Genomic DNA, 22,631 nt, shown 5'->3' with positions numbered 1-22,631 from the left:
AAGTTGGCTACAATCTGATTTAGCAAATATTTAGAAATAAATGCTTATGTGGTTTTATATAAAAATGTAATACCCATTATGTTGTAAAAAGTAACTATACTGGAGTTGCTAAATACTTTAAAAATACAATCATAACTTCTGCATTGAGAGGACATTTATTATTCAGGTCAAGGTAATTGTAAACCAATTTCCATTAGCCGTTGTAATTTTTAAATAGTGACGTGCAAAGAAAAAACTTTAATAATGGCAGAATCTATTAATTTGCCCCTCGTTTGTTTAAATCTACTTAAGCAAAATTAATTTCCAGTGAAAATCATTTTCAGAATTGCAAATCCTAATGTATGCTGGTGGCCAGAGGACGGAGAAATCTGTTCTGTCGCAGGGCGAATAATGAAAATGTGTCATCTTGGACGAGGACGGCGGACGAACGCCACTCTTCGGTGAATTCCATTTTCTAATTCTCTGACAGACGCAGAGGGGGAGCTGAGCACATGTACCTCCCCCTCACATACACCAATTACTGCAATGAGCAAATGAAAGGCTGTGTCCCATCAGGGCCGCCGTAGGGGGTAGAAGAAGAAGGAGGGGGAGTTATACATAATTGCCCCCCCCCCCACACACACACATACATTATCAACAATCATCATCTGCTGCCTGCCTGCCTCGTTGATAATCCCACAGTTGTCTGTTCAGCCTTGCAGCAGATTGGCTCGCCCCGCTCAGTCGTACTCCTTGTTTTTTTGTTTTTAAATATATTTTTCTGTCTCTGTGTCTTGTCTGCATTGCTCCATCATGCCATTTTCCCCTCCTCCTCCTCCTACTCCTCAACTGTCTGCGTTGCTTTGTGACATTCCTGCCGTTCGTGCTCTAACAGCAATCAAAATACTGTTTGTAAAGAGAGTCTGTTGTGTCAAATAGGGGCTATTTGCAGCTTCGCTGGAGTGCAGATTAAAGAGAGCAACTGAAAAGGCTCTTGATAACTGTTGCTGAATGTTTCGGGTTAAGATTTTTACCCAAATCCTGTTACTAGAGGTGGGGAAATTAATCCAAAATGTTACTAATATTGATACAAAGTCAGTATCGGTATCAAATCAACACCAATGTGGTCAGAGTGAGACTTTAAGATTCCCGATACTGATAAAAGGTTTTTTTTATCCCTGATACCAATACTCATACTCTTTGATATGTCATCAAACTTGTGACCTTTTTAGGTGTATTTGTGTTTTTTCCTAAGAATTAGTCTGTTCAAACCTAGGACATAATTATAGCAAAGTACTTTAGTAAGATATTAACATGATTAGTGTACATTTGATAGTTTAATCAATCCAAAATACTAGTGTGGGAGGATCAATACTTTAGTTTAAGATTCCCTATTGAGATTCTGTTTCATTTGTGTAAATTCTTGTAGAGGTCTGCGATGCGGGCTGCACAGTGGTGCAGTTGGTAGAGCTGTTGCCTTGCAGCAAGAAGGTTCTGGGTTCGATTCCCGGCCCCGGTCTTTCTGCATGGAGTTTGTATGTTCTCCCTGTGCATGGTGGGTTTTCTCCGGGTACTCCGGTTTCCTCCCACAGTCCAAAAACATGACTGTCAGGTTAATTGGCCTCTCCAAATTGCCCCTAGGTGTGAGTGTGTGTGTGCATGGTTGTGTGTCTCTGTGTTGCCCTGCGACAGACTGGCGACCTGTCCAGGTGACCCCACCTCTCGCCCGGCACGCTAGCTGGAGAGGCACCAGCACCTCCTGACCCACTGAGGGACAAGGGTGCAAGAAAATGGATGGATGGATGGATGGATGGATGGATGGATGGATGGATGGATGGATGGATGGATGGGTCTGCGATGCTGCATAGTTTGCTGTTGATCCAGTACCAAGTAAATACAGGATCCGTATCACCGACAGAAATACTTTTAAGTTTGATACGTCACCAGTCGTCTGACCCGTTGTGGCGTCGTTCTTCCTTTGATTTAGTTTGTTCAGTTCTACTTCACAGCTGTGATACTTTAGTTTCAGATTGAAATGTAGTTTTATTTTTACATTGCAGTGTTTCACAGAGGTGAGCAATGCAGCATGTTTTGGTACCAATCTGAAACCAATACTGTTTCAGATACTTTATATGCAAGTTTGTGGTTTTTCCTTTGAAATAGTTTATTCAAATGTAGGACAGAATTTGGACAAGGTTTGTATTTATCTATAAAATACTTTAATTTGTGTATTTTTTCTAAATACAAAAAAAACAATCATTTGAGAGCAAACTGAAGCAGAATTAATAATGAGAAACCACAATACTAAATAATAAAAATTTATAAGGGAATTTGAAACTAAAGAATCGATCTAATTTTGTTAGCATCAATCTGATATCAATAATATTGACATTTTTGGATCAATTTATCCATCTCAAGTTTCTGAACTGTTCCTCAAAAAAGATTTTATTTGCTCTCAAATGATTTTTTGACCCTTAAAGATCAGATGTTTGATGATATAGCAAACTTCAATAAATGCATCGGTATCAGTATCAGCAATATGGGTATCAATCACACCTCAGCTTTAATTTCTGGTCTATCTTTCCCTTAAATTTCCCTCATGAGAGCGGAGAATCCCACCTGACTGCACGCTCTGCTGCGGAGCGGTGTCTCTGCAGGCTAATTGAAGTCAACCACAGGGTACTGCTAATGATCAGCCTACTGCAACCCCTGGTTGGCCTGTCGCTTTCCTGTCTGGCATTTAGAAACATCTCTAGGAACGAATAAAAAACCAAAAACAGAGAGAGAAAGAAGCCTAAAAAGACAGGAGAGGTGTCGACGGTGCAGGAGAAGTGACCCAGGTGATGAAGTGACCGCCATGCTGTGCAGGAAGTGGCCGCGTCCGGCTCTGCTCACTTCCGCTCAGTGGCCATTATCCGTGGCTCCACTTTCTCTAACAAAAAATCAATATGAGCTGGAGGCGGGAGGACAGGAACTCTGGGTGAGGTGAGAGGATGAAGCACGGGGAGCAGACAAAACGGAGAACAAAAGCAAAAAATGGACGGAATGGGGTTTATTACCAGCTTTAAAACAAACTTTATACAGCAAATATTTCACAGCAAACTGGAAAACACAGCAGGATGTAGGAGAATAAAAATACGCAAACAAAAATGTAAAATAAAATGTTTTAAACGGGGGGTGGCAAATATGGACTTCAGGTTTTATTGCAGTATTTTGTGGTATTCTTGTAATAACAATAGAAATTACCATTTATTACTTATTTTCTCAGCAGTTGCTGTGCATGACAGCAGCTAAAGCCCCACAAAAACACAAATACTTGAAAAACTATTCCTAATTGAAAAACGCTTCTTTAGGACAACGATCTCATAAAAAAGTGCGATTTGTATCATTGCATTTAATCACATTTTGGAATTTATTCACATTTATTGGCGCTTGAGTGACCAAATAGTGGGGAAATAGTCAAACTAACCCAATAAAACAGTTTAACAGATTTTAAATGTCAGTAACTGGAATTTGTGACAACAATAAATCAAAATTCTTATAATGAGAAATTTATCTCGATAAATGATAAACAAAACGATAAATTCCCAGCCTGAGCCCAAACTAAATTTATACTGAAATTTAAACATTTAAAACTGAAAAATAAAATCTGAGGGCAGAAAAAGAGCCTATAAATTTCTTGTACGCTACATCAGCTACTTTATTATTAGTACATAAGTTAAATTAAGGCATGTTTTGGAAACATTATATTTAACCCATAACAGGTGAGCTGTAGTAATATTTTGGAATTTTTATGAATATAAACAATAAAATTTAAAATATATTAAGTTGTAGTATAGTTTTTTGGGGAACAAGATGGAGAAATGCAACAATTTATACCTGCTAATATATACAGTAAGGTACCCAAACTGACTCCAGCCCGGGGCCCCACATCCTTTAAATCCGGCCCTGGTAGTAAGTACCACACAAATAAAACAAAAGATTAGAAAGAAATTAAATGAAACAATAGCTACCAAATAAGAATACAAAATTAAAAAATAATAAATAAAAATACAGCTGCATTGGAATAAGCTACAGCTGCACATAATATTCTTTTAATTATTTTTGTATATTTGTGGAAAATAAAGGCTGCGTTTGTGGAAATGATGATCTCTGATTGCACAGCCTCAGCTGGTGGGAGGGAAGCATCTATTTAAGCATTTCAGTGTAATAATAAAAATACAGAGACAATTAAAAGACCTTCAAATGAATTTTCAAGATTTCTGCAATTAAAGCAACAATAAAACTAAGGTGAAAATCTTTAAACGAACAATATTTACAGATTTAAAAAGCCCTTAGCCCTGAAGAGGCTCCCAATGGCGCAGTAAAGGCTACAAAAACATTAAACGGCGCTTTTTACTGGCGCATTATCCAATCAGACCCGGCCGTGTGGTTTAACTGCTGCAGCCCGTCGTAGAGGATGACCCCGCTCTCGGTCAACTGGAGCCTATTTCTGCCATGTGGCATTTAGGTTTACGAGTCCAGCCCTTACCGCTCCCAAATAATGAGCTTTAGGACTCAGACAAAATGTCCTGGAGGCCACATGGCTCCAGAAAACTGTCCAGCTCTATAGAAGTCTGTGTTTTTACGCATTTTAAAACTTAAATTCAACACTAACGTCACACATATGCAGCCTAATCCAACTGAAAATAAAATAATACCTTTTTAATTACAAAAATCTGGTATTTTAACTGTGTAGACTTTTATTGCATCGGAAAATTTAGTCCATGTTAGAGCTGCAACTAGCGATTATTCTGACGATTAATCGGTTTATCGTCAGTATAATACATTAATCGCCACATTTTTAAATTTTTCATTTAACCACTTTAACTTCACTTATAGATAAGGTTTAATATTGTACTATACAATATTAGTAATACATTAAAATGCTAGCTAATTCAATTCCTTTTGTAAATAAGAAAATAAGCATTTTATTGCCTAAAATGCAATAATAGAGTTAATTTAGTGCATTTATAGCAAAGGATGAATAATTGGATAGCAAATTGTGTTGAACAATTTATTTATTTTACAAAGTTATGATTCATGTAATGATTAATTACAGATTTGAACAGGATGAAGCTAAAACCCACTTAAGGAGTTCTGGGTGGAACAAATTTACAGACAAATAAGTTTTTTTGTATTTTTTTACAGTGCAAAAGGTATATATATATATTTTCTACTGTTTTGACTTAATTACTGATCTGGATATGTTGTTCTTTGAGTAAAGGACTTTTTAAAGTCTTTATACTTCACTTAATGATTTATCTATGTAAATTTAGATTATTTTACTAATCGATTAATCAGATTATTTGCTCTAATCCACTTAAAGAACAAAAAAAATAGCAACGTAGACTAAAAGGAGAAGCTAATTTAGTGTCTGTGTCGGGAAATACGCCTTTATTGGTGCGGCTCAGGACTCAGTAGCTCCTGTGGTGTAAACATAAAGTGATTCAGGAGAAGATTTCTGCTGTAAATCCCAGCGGACGCTGCATCCTCTCCACTTTCACTCTGCGGGTTTGAGGATTTAATCTGAGTTTGTCTGCTGCACCTCCACTCAGCACGACTCCGTTTAACATCGCCGTACTGCATTGACGCCTCGTTAGCGGCGGCGTCCACGTGAAGTGGTACCATGAATTAAAATAAACTGTTTGGGCTCTGGAGAAGCTCTCTTTATGTTCATCATTAACATTAAATCTGAACCTATTTGAATTAATCATCGTGAGCAAATAGCTAATGATTAAATTAGCTCAACATACATGTGAAGGGAAATTATTCATGTTGGATATGGAATATGATAAAAGGCTTTTTTCTTTTTGCTTCCACCCACTCCGCTATATAAGAATTAAATTTCTTCAACAGGCCTTGACAACCTAATTGAACATTAGTCTAATATAGAGCATTACCACAAGAGAAATGAAAGCCTGCTGTCCTTGAACACTCACAGCTTCATTGTGAACCCTACTGTCTTCTCCCGGTTATTTCGTGAAACGGCCTTCCTTCCCAAGTGGAGAGCATAATTTCGCCCTCTCTAATGACATCGAACTATTCACCAAGCTACCCATAATTGTTGGACCAGAGCTGGGAGAATAATAGTGCCAAGCTTTTCTCCTGCAGTGAGTCCCGAGTCCTCCAGGGTTGCCAGATCTGACAGTTTCCTGCCCAAAAGCAACGTAAAACCAGCGCAGTTCCCAAAAAAGCCCAAATCTCAAACTCTAATGAAATCCATATTGATAGCAGATATAGCTATGTGTATATGTAGGCCTGTCACAATAACAAAATTGGCTGGATCATAAATTATCCCAAAAATTATTGCAATAAACGATAATATTGTTCTTTTGGCACCATTTTAAAGTAATATAGCCAAATAGCAATGGTGTAATAAGGCAGGAAAACATCCTCAAATATCAAAACACCTTAAATTCTTATGAAAATTTAACACTGGAACTGGAAGAAATGATGAAAAACCAAAATAAAGAAAGAAATCAACATATAAAATGAATTATGACGTCTATGTAAACAAAACTGTCCTTCAAAAAAAGGCTAGTTGAAACTGAAGCACCAGACTGAAAACTGTCATCATCAAGTTTCGACTATGAGGCGTGTCACGATAATATTTTGCTGGAAAATAAATTGTTCCAGAAGTTATTATGATAAACGATAAAATTGCTGTTTTTAGGTCATTTTCAAGTAATATAATAGCAATGGCATAATAATGCAAGATCTCAAAGATCAATAGACTTTAAATTCTAATGAATGTTTAACACTGGGACTGGAAGACATTTATCCAAAATAAATAAAACAGAAACAACAAATACAATGAATTGTGAGTCTCTGCAAATAAAATTGTCTGTCAAAAAAGGGCTAGTTTGGACCAACGCATCAAAAACACCAGTTTTGGAAAAAGGAAAAATCATGCAAATGGATATTATTGAGATTGTTTTAACTGATCATGTTGTTTATTGTGGCAAACCTGTCATCTGCGTTCAAGACATTATTATATTCTGACCAGAACCAGATCCAGTTACAAACTCGTGTTTTATTTTTCAGACATTAGCAGAATATAGAAAAAATATTGTAATGGAAACGCAGCCAGTGAGGCCTTTGAGCCACGGGGAGCCCATTATTTTCTAATATGCTTTTTTTTTAAATGTGAAAATTAGACGCATTCTGGATGTGGAGCTAATTCCTAATGTGTCATTCTGCATGTGTGCGACCATATTGGTGGGTTTAACCAGACCGCATGTCTTCATGCGGCCATCGCTAATGTTCTCGGCTAATACGTGTAACTCAGTGGCTCACGCTGGATGTTAATGAGCCCTGAGAAGGAAAGGAAAGGAGAGCAGCGCCGGTCTAATGAACTCATAGCTCGCCCTGCGCTGTCACTCTCCTGCTCAGCTCTGTGACCTGGACAATGCAAACGCATTGTTGCTGCGGCTTTGTGGCGTGCCAGCCCAGGCAGCCGGCGCCCCCGTCGACAGTCAATGGACTCCCTGTAACTTAAACTTGCCGGCGGTTTCGGGGCCAGCACAGGCAGCTGTCATTCTGAGCATTGTTGGCTGTTGACAGCAGCCGCTGACGAGAGCATTCAGAAGAGAGGAGAGGCAGAAAAAGTGGTGGCTGCGCGAGTTAGACCCGAAATAATCCAGAGTTTTTATCTTAACCCAAAGCGGTGAAGTTAGGCAGAGGAGGTAAACTGTTTAGACGAGGAAAAGGTAAAAAATAAACAGGTTACATATTACATCTATCAGAAAGAATGATTGGTTGTATGGTAGCATCTGAGGCTGCTATATTTATACATTTTGAAAGAAATCGTAATAAATTACAAACACAAAACACAGTGAAGATCTTCTTATGCTAGATTATAAAAACGGCAGAAACATTTCACATTTTTAAGGAAAGTTACGTGTAGGACGATCACGCAGGTATGAAGAATTAAAAAATGATTGTTCATATTACATCTATCAGACAGACATGTTTGATTGTTTGTATGACAAGATACGAGACTGAAATAAATTGAAATATGACCAAAGTGACTTATGTTGAAATTAAGGCTTAATAGTGAAAAAAAGTTTTTATAAAAGCAGAAATTGAATTGTTAATGCACGTCACCATGAGAAAAGCCTACTGAGTTTTCCTTAAAAAAACTTTTAAAAAATTTTAATCACACATTTTTGACACATGAAGTTTGTAAAACAAACTTATTTGCACTTGTCAGAAATCTTTTCTTGCTATTCTAGTTTTTGTTTCTGATTCTCACATGACGTCTTGATCAGGGCCTAAAATCACAACAAAAGATTTATGATGTGTGCAAATAAATGTTTGTTTGGTAAAAATTTGTTATTTAATTTAAAAAAAGGCTTTTAAACAAAACTTTTTTTTTAAAGAAATCATTACAATTCCAAAAGTTTTGATTACAATTTAATTTTACTTAACTGAGGTTAGTTGTTTTTTTTTCCATTGAATAATTGGGAAACAAATTTAACTTCATACTCTGTGAACCAGACCCTAAACTAAATGTCTGGGTTGAGTTTTTTTCCCTTCATTAATGTCACTTTTATTACATTCATTATATCTATCATGGTAATTCAGGGTGAGTTATTTTTAATTCTAAATGAATATCCTTGTTGGACAATTATTTAAGTGTTATTCTCCTTCAAGATACATTTACCTAACGCCAGAATAAATGCCATGGACATTATGCAGCAAAGGAAATTAGAAGATCGAACATATATCCATTATGGAGATGATCGGTTTTGGACGGGCGATGTGCCCCTATTGCATAAGCAATACTGAAGAATGACTGATATCATTAACGGTACAGGGGAGAAGCTTTTTCGTTATCTTGCTTTGCTAGCAAAGTCGTTAGCTAGCAGCTAGCTAATAGCACAACAACAACAGCCTAATGTCTGTCTGATAAAAATACTGAATCGATAGATAAGAACAGTTTTTCCTCACCTGGCTGTCTCCTCCCACTCAGTAGTTCTTCAGAGAAAGGCAGAGGCCTGTCAGTGTCTGTTGTGTTTCATTACCTCTCTGCTTAAACCGCGACTCCGAGCTGAAGCAGAAACGATACTTCAACGTTTTCCGTCATCTGACAAGTAGCAAGTCTACTCCACTTTATTCACCAAAAACGTTTTTTTTTTTTTAATTCACCAAAAACTGATCTGTAATCTGGAACGTTCGCTACGTTGAGCTCTGCAGTTAGCCGCCTTATCTCTTTTTTTTAACACAATTTCTAACTTGGTTTTTCTCCGAACCCTGTTAATAAATCAGAATGAGTGTTACACACTCCAGTCGAGCCTTGCTCTTATGCATAGGAATTAAAGAACATTGTATCCAAACCAGTAGAGTTATTTACATCATTATCCCCAAACTATCAGCACAACACAGCCACACTCAGCATTGGGTGAACATCACAGTATGTGATACATATAGAGCTATAAAACATTGGCTAATCAGGACCTACTCCTGAGGTCCCTCCTCGTCTTCTTCATCCCCCTCTTCTCCTTCCTGGTCAGGCTCCTCGGTGTAACCCTCAAACTCGCTGGATCCACTATCTCTACCCTGTGATCTGTCGTCTTCCTCAACGCAAGCCCCAGGATGGCCCTCCATGCTCGACAACTCTGTCATGATGCTCGGGTGTCTTAGAACCTTGTCCTGCATACTCTTGTAGTGAGCCACTTCTTCGTCAGTAAACTCTGCGAAGAGATTTTCATCGTGTTTACTCAGCCCAGTGATGTACGCGTCTATTATACGCTTTATGACGACTCGGTATTGCGCATCGGGGATAATCCCCTTGTAATTTCCCAGCGCACCGTCCCCTAGAGCAACAAGGAGTGTGTGGGCCACAAAATGTGATGGGTTTAAAAAGTGTCGCTCTGACAGGTGGGATCGTTCCTAAACCCGTAGTATATACGTCCATCTACGGCCTCGAATGCCCGCCAGACGTTGTACCATTCTGAGGGGTAGAGACAGGCAATGATGGGCCATGGGAATTTCGGATGTTCATGGATGGCACTGGCGACGAGGTCGAGTGCTGTCAAGCCAGATCCTGCTGCTTGTGCGAGAACTATCCTCAGACGTATTGCCCCTTGAGGGACTTCAGAGAGCCATCTGGCCATCACCCGATAAGCGTTCACATCTGTGATGTAATGGCCAAAATTCTGATATGTTAACCCAACGTCTTCATGTCGATACATCTGAGTGACTATGGGCATCATGGGCCGGAGCTCATTCATGATGCGATCCACCTTCTGTTTACTCAAATTTCCTCGTGTGGCGAACGCGATCAATAGAATAAACACCCCGTACAAGCAGCGATCCCGTTCCCGGCACTCAGGACCTGCGATGATCCGGTACACAAAGTCGAGGCGCACTTCCATGGTGGTATCCTCCACCCATTGGCCTGTGAATCGGTTATAGACACCCTCGACAATCCCTTCTTTTTCAGGCATCCTGTTGACAGCATCGAGGAACCATCCGGCCTCTCTGAGCCGATGAACATTCCCGAGAATTCTGTCCAGCTCCTCGCGAGCTGCATCTCGCTTGCGACAGTTATGGAAGGGAAAATTGGGTGCCAATGCCTCGGCTATCAATTGTTGACGAGCCGCAGGACCTTGGTCTCGATCCATCCTGAGAGCCGATATGATGCCAATCACAGCCAAGTGTTCGACCCAAAATCCGTTGCCTCGCATACGGTTGATGGTAAATTCACCAAGATCGAGAAACTGAAAGATACAGGGCAAAACACCTCCTCCACGCACCATCGCAGCGAACACCTTGACGTTGTCCCCTGCACCCCCACGTCTCTGGGTCAAGCTCGATCTATGCTCGCCCTGGTGATCTGGTGTGCCTCTTCCTGGGTCTTCGTGTCTGCCGGTTTGATCTTAGGGTTTGGCTGCACCAGGTTCAGGCGCGCCCATTCGGCTCATGTCTCTGAGTCTTCCAATCAGCCCCTCAGGGCGTATGGATGGTTTTGCGGCCTGGGTTCCTCGATCTGGTTGGCCGCAGTGCGATGTCCACGTTTTTCGTGTATAGAGACGCCGTTCCACCCCACATTGATCCTAGCTGATCTACTCGTGAGACATATACTCATGAGTGTTGTGAGTGGTCATGTAGACCAGTGTTTTTCAACCTTTTTTGAGTCGAGGTACACTGTTTTAATTGAAAAAATCTCGAGGCACACCACCAACCAAAAATGGAAACAAAGATACTCTAGCCAACTATATTACATTTATAGTCAGTCTCCTGAATAGGAATCAAATAAACACAAAAATGTATTTTTATCACATTTTACATTTATTTAAAATTGCACTCAACGTGTCCACTTCAAAAATACGCCTGAACAGTGCTACAACACTGTGGTGTTAAATTTAAAGAAGTTGTAAAAAACTTCAAAGTGTTTTACAAACTAATCCACAAGCATTCTTATAGCCGGAATACAGAAAATAATTCTTCTTATTCTGAAAGAAGCAATAATATTTGGGAAACATTTCACTTCATATTCACTGTTACAATATGAAGAGTTGCATGTACAAAATGTCAATATCTGTATATTTTAGCCTCCCAGAGTGAAACCTGTGAATGTTTGGATGAAAACAGCTGATTTCCTGGCAGAAATTGAAGAAAGACAAAGCTCTTCCTCTACAGCTCTGTCTCTCTCTGGTTTTAGTTTTTATAGTAGCCAGGCTGGAGAAGCTCACTTCACAGATATGTTGCGGGAAATGGACTCATGCTCTTTCCAACTACTGCTGAACTTCACTGTCTTTTCCATCACTGTCATCAGTCTTTCTAGATTCAGTGCTCTCACCGCTACCTGTAACATTCATGCATCACTAATTCTCGTTTTAATGTAAAATGCTCTGTACCTACTGCCATCTAGTGGTAAGAAAATTATTACGCCACTAGTCACTACTACAGCAGTCACTCAAAGATGGCATTATTTGCAGATAATTAATTTTCAAAAAATATTTTAAAACCAATTATCGTATTTTCCGGACTATAGAGCGAACCATACTAGCACCTTCAATTAAAAAAAACAAACAAAAACTGGAAGCTAAGCTGCTCTCGGTTTTCCATAAGGACCCAGCAGAAGGCGGCGTCCTAATAAATCTGCTGCATATATTAAGGACGCAGCACTCCGTTTCCAAAGCCGAATCATTGTTTCGTTCACACCTAGTTTAAGTGCAGCGGCTCTATTTCCCTCCTGTAGTGCCAGATCGACAACCCTCAACTTAAAAGCTGTATGATATGAGTTTGAAAACATTTCTCCCGTCGTGCCTGCTGCTAGCATGTGGTTGTTCTAAATTAGCGCGTTCTTCTTTGATTTACAATTTTGACTTCTAATGATTCACTTCCTGCTAGAGAGCCCCCTGGTGGTTGAAGAAAAATCCACAGAAAAGCTGAACCGGGCTGCAATCCGCATGGTTCAAAGCTTAGGAAAAAAGTAGCATCTTATAGTCCGGAAAATACGGTACCGTAGTGAAATTGAATAATTTCCACGGCACACCTGACGATCACTCACGGCACACTAGTGTGCCGCGGAACAGTGGTTGAAAAACACTGATGTAGACAACCTGACCACATAGGGTACCGGTGCCGCTCAACCTGAGCAAAAGTGGGGGTGGGGGCCTGCTTGACTACTAGAATTTTTGTGTGATCATCTGCGCTGGTAATTATACTTGTCCCTGCAAAAAACGTGTCAACACGATTGTCAATACAGTCAGGGCCGTCACGAAAGGTCCAAACTGCTTCTCCATATTCATCATCTGCACAGTATACAGAATAGAGACTGCAAGAGAGACCAGAGCGACATTGCGCTTGAACCACCACTGCACTATATCCGCCGAAATTGTCGGAGAATGAGCTGCCGGCACAAGTGCCATCATTCCTTATCTCTCCAGCAATTGTGAGAGTGCAGGTGTTGGTTCCGAGTTCTAGCCCAGTGATCTTTGCTCCGGAAAAGGTGCAAGTACGCGTTTGATGTAATTGCCTGCATTGTTCCAATCCTAGTAACATCATATGTTCGGTCACTCCATTGGGGACAGCTGACAAGTGGCTGTGCATGCCACACCGGAAGATTGACTGTGCATATTTCACCATGCAAGTTTTGACTTCGACGGGTCGGTAAAGCCTTGTTTGAAGAACGACAACATGGGACATTTCTTCGCGGACGTCTAGTTTTGGAGGTGGATCACACGGTTTGATGGCGGTCAAGTCCACCACCATGTGAGGAGCAGATTGATCTGTGCAGTCGTACGCAATCAGGGTGGCATTCTGCGACATATGAGCCCCTAGCACCAATGCACAAAACAAGAACAAAGAATTGAAACATGATGAAGGTTTTTGATGGATTTTCTCCTTAGCCGCCTCATCTCACTGCGCGAGAGGCAATTGCGTCATGCATCACGGGCAAAAGGTCAAAGGTAACAAGGTGTTGCCTTTTTATGTTATACAAAAAAAAAGAAACAAAAAAGCAAAGAATTTTAGTACATGTTTTTATGTCAGAAGAGGGCTTAGGAAATGATAATACCAAAAAATAATAATAATAATTTGACCAAAAGAGCACTTGGAGGTAAGGAACAAAAAGGCCAGGTGCTCAAGCACCCCCAACCCCCCCCTCTGCACGTGCCTGCTGATACGTCATTGTGCTGCTAAACACATAACGCTGAGTGGAATGGTCTACCGCTCCAAGATGGCCGCCCTAAATCTCGTCAGCGACAATCCGACTGCTGACGAACACGGAAACCAACGCCACGTGATTCAAATAGATGGCGCTATTAAATGTAGGCACGGAACTTGTTTGCAAATTTCCACACATATATGTTGACTGTTTTGAAGTGGTTATATGCAAAACCAACAGGTAACGTGTATGTTGCTGTGTGCTGAAAGCTGTATTTGCGTATTTATTCTTCCTCATAATACAGATTTGTTTTTTCTTTTTTATTGTCCACTATATGTCAAAAAACAAAATCATAATAATAAACAACAGTTTCTTGGCCATTTCTGAACTTGAAAAAGGTTCGTTTACTCTAAAAATATGTATTTTTCTTCTTGGTGGGTCTGTAGCAAACACTTACTGAAACATGACTTAAAATTAAAAATGTATTAAAAAGTGACATAAAAAGCCTTAAAGAGATCAAAACGTGATTTTTGTGTCATTCATTTTTGTCTTTACTTCCATCTATATGATGAAAATACATTGTGAAATATCTCCTAGGCTCCAAATCACCCCAGATTCAGCATAAGCAAAGCTTTAGCAATGCTGCAGCCAATTTAATCACATTTAGACGCCAGTAAACATGTTTATATGACTGGTCACTTTTTATTTATAAAATCTGACATTCCCACATCTCTTGATTTAATATTAGCAAATAAAATAAACTGTTGTGCAAAATGAAATCATGCTGTTTTTCTCATTCAAATGACTTTTTTAATCCCTGTACAAACAAAACGTGGAGAACACGAGACTTTAAAAGGCCAAAAAGGCAGAGTATGTTTTTAACAAACATTCAAACTGGAGCGCAGATCGTCTTGTTTGTGACAGTTTTCCGCTGTTGATTTAACGAACCTCACAAACAGTTTTCAAGTCCAGTGATTACGATAGTTTCTTGGCAACGCTGGAGCTTGATGACACCGAAGGATAAGATGCACGACACTCTGTGTCTTTCTTTATTTTCATTTTTCCTGGAGAGGAGTATAAATGAAGACCAGCGAGAGCAAAAAAGGGAAACCTCATAATGGGCAAAGAGCTTTAGATAGTTAGCAATCAGGATGTGAAAACCAATTACAGAAGAAAACTTAAGGGTTTTTCTTGTGAGAGCTGTAATTTCTCAGTCATCGAAGGCTTTTAGGCTCATTTTTATCACAGAAACCAGAGAAACCCATTTATCCTCCTCTTTGATTTTAGACATCAATCATTGATGTCAGACGGTGGAAAGAAATACAAATATTCTGCTTAATTTTTGTGAAATGTGAAGTAGAATTTTAAATTATACATTGAACAACTTTTGCTTCGGCTCCTTCTTGGTGGGTTTTGGACTGAGATGTGACAGGATCCGGTTGAAAGAAATGTTAGTTTTATTTATTTTTTTCTCCTTAATCTTATTTTTACCCATTGAGATTAAAACCTTTTTTCAAAGGTTTTAACTGTCACAAGTCAAGAGTGAGAAGATAATATAATAAAATGGTTTTATTTTCTTCAATAAAAAAGATAAATTTAACTATATCTTAGGCAATGTTATGATTATATATCTCAAGAAATGATCAAAGTATTTTAATAAGAACATTTGACATGTAAAGGTAGAAAAAACATAATTTTGTAATTGTGGCATTTAAGTTAAATAAGAAACACAATTAAAATCCAACGTGGATAAGTTTGTTCGTGTGATGAGTCATTAAAACTCATGTTGCATCATCATCCTCCTACCACTTCCTGTCGTCTTCTTCATCATTTCCGACAGTAGTAACATCCTGTTGTTGATCATGTGACTTGCGTGTTGCAGAGAAAATGTTTCCATCGCAGTTTTTTGCGAAATTTGCTTGTTTTGATACGTTTGAAAAACCACCTCAATCCTGGCGCAAAACTGTTTTTGGAAATTTCAACGTGTCTATCATGCTAATTTATTTTTGTAATTCCAATTTGTGCAACCTCAAGGTAAATAGAAACGCAGCTACTGCAAACGAAGGTTATTATATTTAACTATAACTAGCAAAATAACAAAAAATTTAATAGTTAACTTAAATAAATAACGGTAATTAACAGGAAAACTATTAACTAACTGGAACTATATTTTGGAATTATAAAACTAAAACATACTGAAATCATAGATGTAGCATCTTTTATTTTCATGTTTATGGATCTATTTATTATCCATTTGAGCTGAAACAAGCAGTTTACGTAAGCTGTCGTCAGATCTCAGCACTCCATCTCCGTTTGGCGACTTGTTCGCAAAATGGCGACAGCAAAAGTTGTGAGAAAACGCCTGTCAGTTGGTTGTTCAACAATAATTGAATACATTTTTGAAAATGGCGTCTTCTGTTGAGTGTTCATTAGCCAATCGGTGTACACATAATCACAATACTTTGACATTTTTGAATTAATAAAACAAGTAAACAAACTCTAAAAACTAATTAAAGCTAACTTAGTTAGACAAACAAAAAGTTACAATGAAATAAAACACTACAGTGCAACAAAAAAACAAAATATTATAACTTACTGAGCTGCTTTGGACAGGTTGTTAAAATTCAGGCTGCTTTTCAGAACATTTGGCGAGTTTTTATAAATGTTTCAGAGGAAAACTCTTGAAATAATTGTCATTGTGTGGCGGAAAGGCACAAAACTTTTAATAAAAGGCACTTAACTTATTTAATTTATTTTGAAATCTCTAGATTCTGTTAAACGTGAGATCGCCAATAATTAGTCATTGATTAATCAAGTGTCAGTGTTTAATAGTATTATAAAACAAAAATCCCAGTGCAACGTCGTGATTTAAAAGGACATATCACCAGAAAAACTCAAGTTTGATTGGGAACATAATCACTACATTGTTCCCACAAATTTGGACTGGAATTGATGTGCGCCATCTTGGTAGGAAAGCGCAGCACATAGCATAGCAGAACCATGGCTTTGGCTTTGAGACCAACAAAAAGAAAGTATACTGACACTCTTTACCAAGAGAAATATTTACCAACAATGACTGCTGTGGGGATCGACTTGTATGACACGGAGAATGGAAACATGTCAGACGATGTGGCCAACCTGACTCCGATCTCCTGCTGCGATAAAGTTGACTAGCTAGTTAACATTAAGAACATGGAGATGCAAACAATCAATATTTAAACGACTTTCTAAAGGACGTACAAACTCTTAGTGCGAGTAACACGGTTCTGATGACGGGCACAGTAAATACACGTGGTAACAAACATGTAGGCTACATGTCTGTCTTAGCTAGCAGGTAAAATCTACAGCTAAGCTAATTTTGCTAGCTCGCCAGTAAGAACTACAGTAAATATCACTCGTATTTATCTTAGAATTACACAGAGGTGGGTAGAGTACTCAGAAATTGTAATTGAGTAACAGTTGTAATGTACTTACATTGTTTATCAGTTAGATAGGAACAAGGTGAGAGTGAGTTTTAAGCTTGTTGTCATAGCAACTCCATAGCAGCCAAGATGGCTGTCAGTTACAAAGTTCACAGAAGTGTAACATCACATGAGAACTGTGAATTAACCAAAGTATGGAGAAAAAAAACTACAAGTCAAAACTAAAATTCAACAATATTTCTTTCAAACAAATTTCAAATGAACTAAAAACAAAAAGTCACAACAAAATGAAACCATAGTGAAAAACTCAGAACTGTAAAACTGCTTTTGGACACATTTGAATGAAACCAGTGACAAAGCATTTCCAGAACTAAGCATTTCTGTAAAACATGAAAGTTTTTCTCCTCCTGAAGTGAATTTTAAATTATATATGAAGAACTTGAGGAGCTTCTTTTGCTTCGGCTCCTTTAATGGGTTTGGGACCAAACTGAAAGGTTCTGGAGAGCAGATATGAACGGGGAGGTACTGATGCAAGGATGGAGGTTGATAAAAAGCTGCGTGTGTGTGTGCGAGTGTGTGTGTGTGGGGGGTGTGTGTGTGTGTGTGTGTGTGTGTGTGTGTAAAGAGCTCTTATCCCCCGCGCAGTAGAGCATGGAGTGCTGCACTCCCCGACCCTGCCGGTCATTTCATCTACTTCCAAATGTCACGGTGTCACAGACCTTTGTTAAAATCAGCAAGCAGGGCGATCGTGTGTGTGTGGTGTGTGTGTGTGTGTGTGTGTGTGTGTGTGTGTGCGTGTGTGTGTGTGTTTCTGAGTCAGAAAAACGCAGTAACCGTGTGTTTACTGCTGCTCTAGTCGCATTAAAACCATCAAACCGAGCAAGATGGCTGCCACTAAGACGTCTCAATTAAAGAAAAAAAATTTATGAGACGTGAAATAAAAATGTAGCGAAGGAAGCAGCAGAGATGTTTATTTATTTATTTTATTCTCTATTCTTGTTCGGAAGAAACAATTGATTTTTGGCGTTAAAGGGGAAAAGGAAGGGAGGTCAGCGGAGGCGATATTAGCAGGAAATAGGTTGGGGCAGGGAACGCTGTAGGCGAGCTGCAGCTAAACAGGCTATTATCATTCATTTACAGGAGATTTCACATTCACCACACAACCTGCACAAACTGACTATTTTTATATCCAGTTGTTGTTTCTACTTTAATTTCCGTTTTTCTTCTGCTGTTTTCCTTCACTTCGTTGATTTTGTTGTTTTCCGTCCAATGTTTTTATCTCTTTTCTTTATCGTTATTTATTTATGCTGCCTTTGCTCGTTCATTTAAATATTCATTAATTCACTTTTTTTCTGTCATTTCCTAAACTGCAAAAGCTTATCTAGTTTATAGGGCAAATATCTCAGTGTACACTTAAATGCAACTTTCTTGTTTTACATCATTAATTAATAAATATTGATTTAAAAAAAAGTACTTGTCCCAGTGAGAAATTATTTTTTTCACTTGTTAAAAGTGAAATAATCAGCCGGTGGAACGAGTATTTTTCCATCCATATTTAGGAATTATTAACTCTGTAAAAGCTCCTATTCTTCACATTGTATTTCTATTCTGTACATATATCTATTTACTATATTTATAACTGTTTACTCATCTCTCATGACAATTTATTTTAGTCACGTGCTTTTATTCATAGTTATTTTATCTTTTTTGAGTGCCAACAAATTATCGCTGCAGGAATAAAATGATAAATAAAATTCTTGAATCCTTGAAATGTCTTTTTATAAGTGACATAATCTGCCTTCATAATGTTTATAGTCATTATTAAGGAAATATGGACTGAAAACAAGCTACTATTAAAAGTTATTTGCAAGTTAGTTTTGTCTTATTTGAAGTGTAATAAAATATTTGAACAGGAAACTACAGATTTTGCATTGAGTGCTTTTTTTCTCTTGTTTAGTGTAAATAATTTCTTAATATTGATGAAAAAATCAACATTCTAGTGGCAGATTATTCCTTCCTTAAATCAAATTTTCCTTCCAGTTCTTGTTTCAACACCATATTTTTTGCTCTTTCATATTTGTTTTCATTTCCTTCCCTCCTTTTCTTGACCTCACCTTTTCCTTTTCCCACTTTATCCTGCAGAGATCCGGTTTTATTGGCACAGCTTTGGAGAACCAAGACCAGCAGATTAAACCGCTGTCCTTTTTTCCTCTCCTTGTTTTTATTAAAGCACCGCGGCTCAGACCGGACCTGCGTTTATGCGTCTGATCGCACGTGCGTTGCAGTAATCGGCGCATTATTATTATCACACTCTCCTAAATTAATTCATCTCTCCCTCTGTACAGTTCGCCGGCGTTCGCATCAACAAATGCAGATCCCAAGTGCCTTAATGTCCCTGGATGTTTACACCGTGTGATGACTGAATGAAGAAACTGTGATTCATGTAATGAATGCGATGAAATAAAGTGCAAACACATTTAGTCGTCATAAGGTGCCGAGTGCGTTTGTTTACGTGTTTATGTGATTAGAAGCACTAATCGCTTCCACTCGCTCTCATGTTTGCTCTTATTGTTCATTTTCAGATCCAGTTTTTTTCTCCGCAGGTGAAAACTGACTAGTGTGACACGTTGTGGAAGACTAGTGATTTTGTTGTTGTAAATTAACATTTTTAGACAACAAGTCACAGTCTACCTCAGTGTTTCCCACCCAAACGTCCATTTTTCCCCATTCAGTTTATGTCTCTTTTCTTCCTGCTAACTGCATCTATATAATTATAATCAGCCCCCTGCATTTGTCACGTCTGCCTTGAATCTCCCCGTTTTCATAAGTAACTTGTGTTTACTGGTGGCTGAGAACATCTTAATAACGATTTCTTCCATCAGTAGGAGTCTGAAAGCGTTTCTCCGCCCACTCCTCCACAAAGAAGATGATCGCTTCAGAAACCGACGGATGAAATCGCTGCGGCTTCAAAATGTTTGATAATAACCTGAATGTTTTCCTCTCACATCCAACCATCATTAGGCTGGTTTTCATGTGGCTCTTCACCCTGGGTGCCACTGCGTTAGGGGATAACATGAAAATCACAAAAATGTCTTCTGTTGTTTATTTACATGTTGAGATTAAAACTGAATTTCACTCCTTTTTTAAAAAAACAAATTTAAAGCTACCAGTCAGACTCACTTTTGTTATAGTTTATCACCTTTAACAGCATATCCTGGCCAGTTTGTATTACTTTTGTTAATTCATTAAAAATTATTTTGTCAATATAAAAACGATAATTCCCAAAACAAGCTTTCACATGCATGTGTCGCTGATGACATCACAAAAGGCACACAGCAACAGATCAGAGTTTAAAACCTGTTTTGAATTTAGCCATAAATCAATTTGATTAATTAATCATATTTTTGGAAAACCTGAGATTTAACTGGCGATTAAGCACACAAACCAGTTATCCCAGTAAAATAATTTTAGATTCTCGATGGAACCAAAATAAGTAAAACTAAATAAATGTTCACAATCTGATTGAAAAATATCTATTTTACTAATAATTAATAAGCTAATGGCAGGTTTATCCTGCCTAGAGGAGTGTTAGCATGTGATAGCATAAACTACAAAATGTCTGAAGGCACAAACAAGTAGAGGTTTAAAACAAGTTTACAAGTAAAAAAATGGAAATTTAGTTTAACGCCTCAAAAATGCTTTAAAAGGTAAAATGTCAAAAACATGCAATAGAAACTATTTATCTGCTGTTACTGAATGAATTTTGAAAAAAAAAAGAAAAACGCAGCCAAATTTGAGCTAATATTATTGTTAGTGTCTGATATATTAAAAAAACTAATATTGTTGGGAAAATCTTTGAGATTTTTGGGAAAATAAATGCTATTTTGTAAAATTAGTGTTGAAATATCGCCCCCTACTGGCAGCTAACGGGTAAGTTTGTGTTTCTGCTTGTAAAATTGCCAAATATATATAAATATTCCAAAAATAGAGAAGAAAAAAGCTTGTTGATCAAATCAAGTTTCCCATCTGATCTGATATTTTTATTATTCCGTTGGGAATGTTGGGAACCACAAAAATCTCCGACATATGAATAAAATCTCTGTAAATCAACATGACTGTCATAAACTGTTAAACACTTTCAATAAAGAACTTTCTTAATCTCCTATGACTTATCTGTATTTATTTATTCTCTTTTGTTTGATTTATGTTAATTAGCTAAAGGTATAACATTTCCATAATAATAGAAGATGTTATTTACGTGTAATGGACCTTGAATTTGTAGTTTTAGTAAAGTTTTTAGATTACTAAAAAAAAATTCTCCTGTTTTTGTCTATATGTGAAAGATCCGAACGCAGGAATAAATAAGTACTCCAATAAAATAAAGATAAAAGATTATAATTTTGCTTTAAGAAATTGTATTGATAGGATAGTTTGGCTGAGTTTTAGGATTCAGGTAACTTCCTGGACTAAATAGATAATTAGGAAATGCCTTGTCCTTCCGGAAAAAAAAATTTCCCCTCTATGAACAAAAAAGCCCTGAAGTCGTTTTTTTTTTTTTTCTTCCTTTCTGGGACAAAAAAGTCCTTCTGAATTGTATTTATTTTTTTGTCCTCTAGAACAAAAAGTCCTTCTGATCTTTTTCTGACATTGTATTTATTGTGTTTGGCTCAAGATATAAAGTGAGATAAAAGAAATTAAAAAAAATCTCACTCTAATGCAACCCGCGGTTTGATGTGCCGCACTTGGTGCCCTTTTTTCCACTTGAGCACATGACCCTTGAATATTCTGTATACGCCACTGTTAAAAATGTCCTAAAATTATGAACTTTTTCAGGGTTTAATTAATGTTTTTGTACTACACCACCACAATTATTGATTTCCAGGTCGCTTTGTTTGTATTTAAATAAAATTCCTGATAAAAATAAGTTTTGTTCTTGTCGGTAAATGTGAAACAGCTCGCAGGAAGTTTCCTCCAGACGCTTGATTGCTGCTCGACGTTGGATGCCGCAGACCTGCGTGGCGGGGGGAAAGTCAGATCGTGTTTGCCGGCGGCGTGACTTGTTTACGATTGGCGCTGTGTACATTTCTCACCTGTATACCTGGAAATAAAAGCGAGAGCCATGCAGGCCGAGCTGATTAATGCGCATATTCCGCCCCATTGTACGTCTCAGCCAGACTCCGACTGCGGCAATCAATTCAATCAGCGGCGCTTATGAAGCCATTACAATCTGGCTGAGAGCAGGCGGGGGCTGCATCCTTCCATTGGCCTCCCAGTAATTACTGTTTAGGCAAAAAGGGATGGATGGAGGGATGGATGGAGGGATAGACTAATAAAACACATCCCTAATGACTCGCATGTGACTATGAATATGCATCGTCTGGGCGGTAAAGTGTGGGTGTTGTGATGTTTACAACCCCTGACCTGGGACTGCGAGAAGATGTTTACTGCTTGGTTTTAACCCTCCGGCGTCCATCTTTGAGGCGCAGAAATCACATTTTAATATTGTTTCTTATGAGAAATGCAAAAAATAAAAGTAAAAATTAAAAGCAAGCAGAGGATTTAATGAAATT

The 22,631-nt window shown here is 38.2% G+C and overlaps 1 long non-coding RNA gene across 1 annotated transcript in view; it reads left to right on the top strand.

Moving 5' to 3' along the window:
• The window catches only part of LOC103481212 (uncharacterized), a 40,116-nt gene extending 18,554 nt beyond the window's left edge, over positions 1-21,562 (top strand). Inside the window, exon 3 of the long non-coding RNA XR_001775984.1 lies at positions 19,407-21,562. This is a non-coding gene — a long non-coding RNA (uncharacterized LOC103481212). The remainder of the gene's footprint in view (positions 1-19,406) is intronic.
• The last annotated feature ends 1,069 nt before the right edge of the window (positions 21,563-22,631 follow it).

The sequence above is a fragment of the Poecilia reticulata genome, linkage group LG19 (assembly GCF_000633615.1).
Source record: "Poecilia reticulata strain Guanapo linkage group LG19, Guppy_female_1.0+MT, whole genome shotgun sequence".
In the NCBI taxonomy this organism is placed as follows: domain Eukaryota; kingdom Metazoa; phylum Chordata; class Actinopteri; order Cyprinodontiformes; family Poeciliidae; genus Poecilia; species Poecilia reticulata.
The sequence above is the reverse complement of the archived record's forward strand: the minus strand, read 5'-3'. Positions and strand labels throughout refer to the sequence as shown.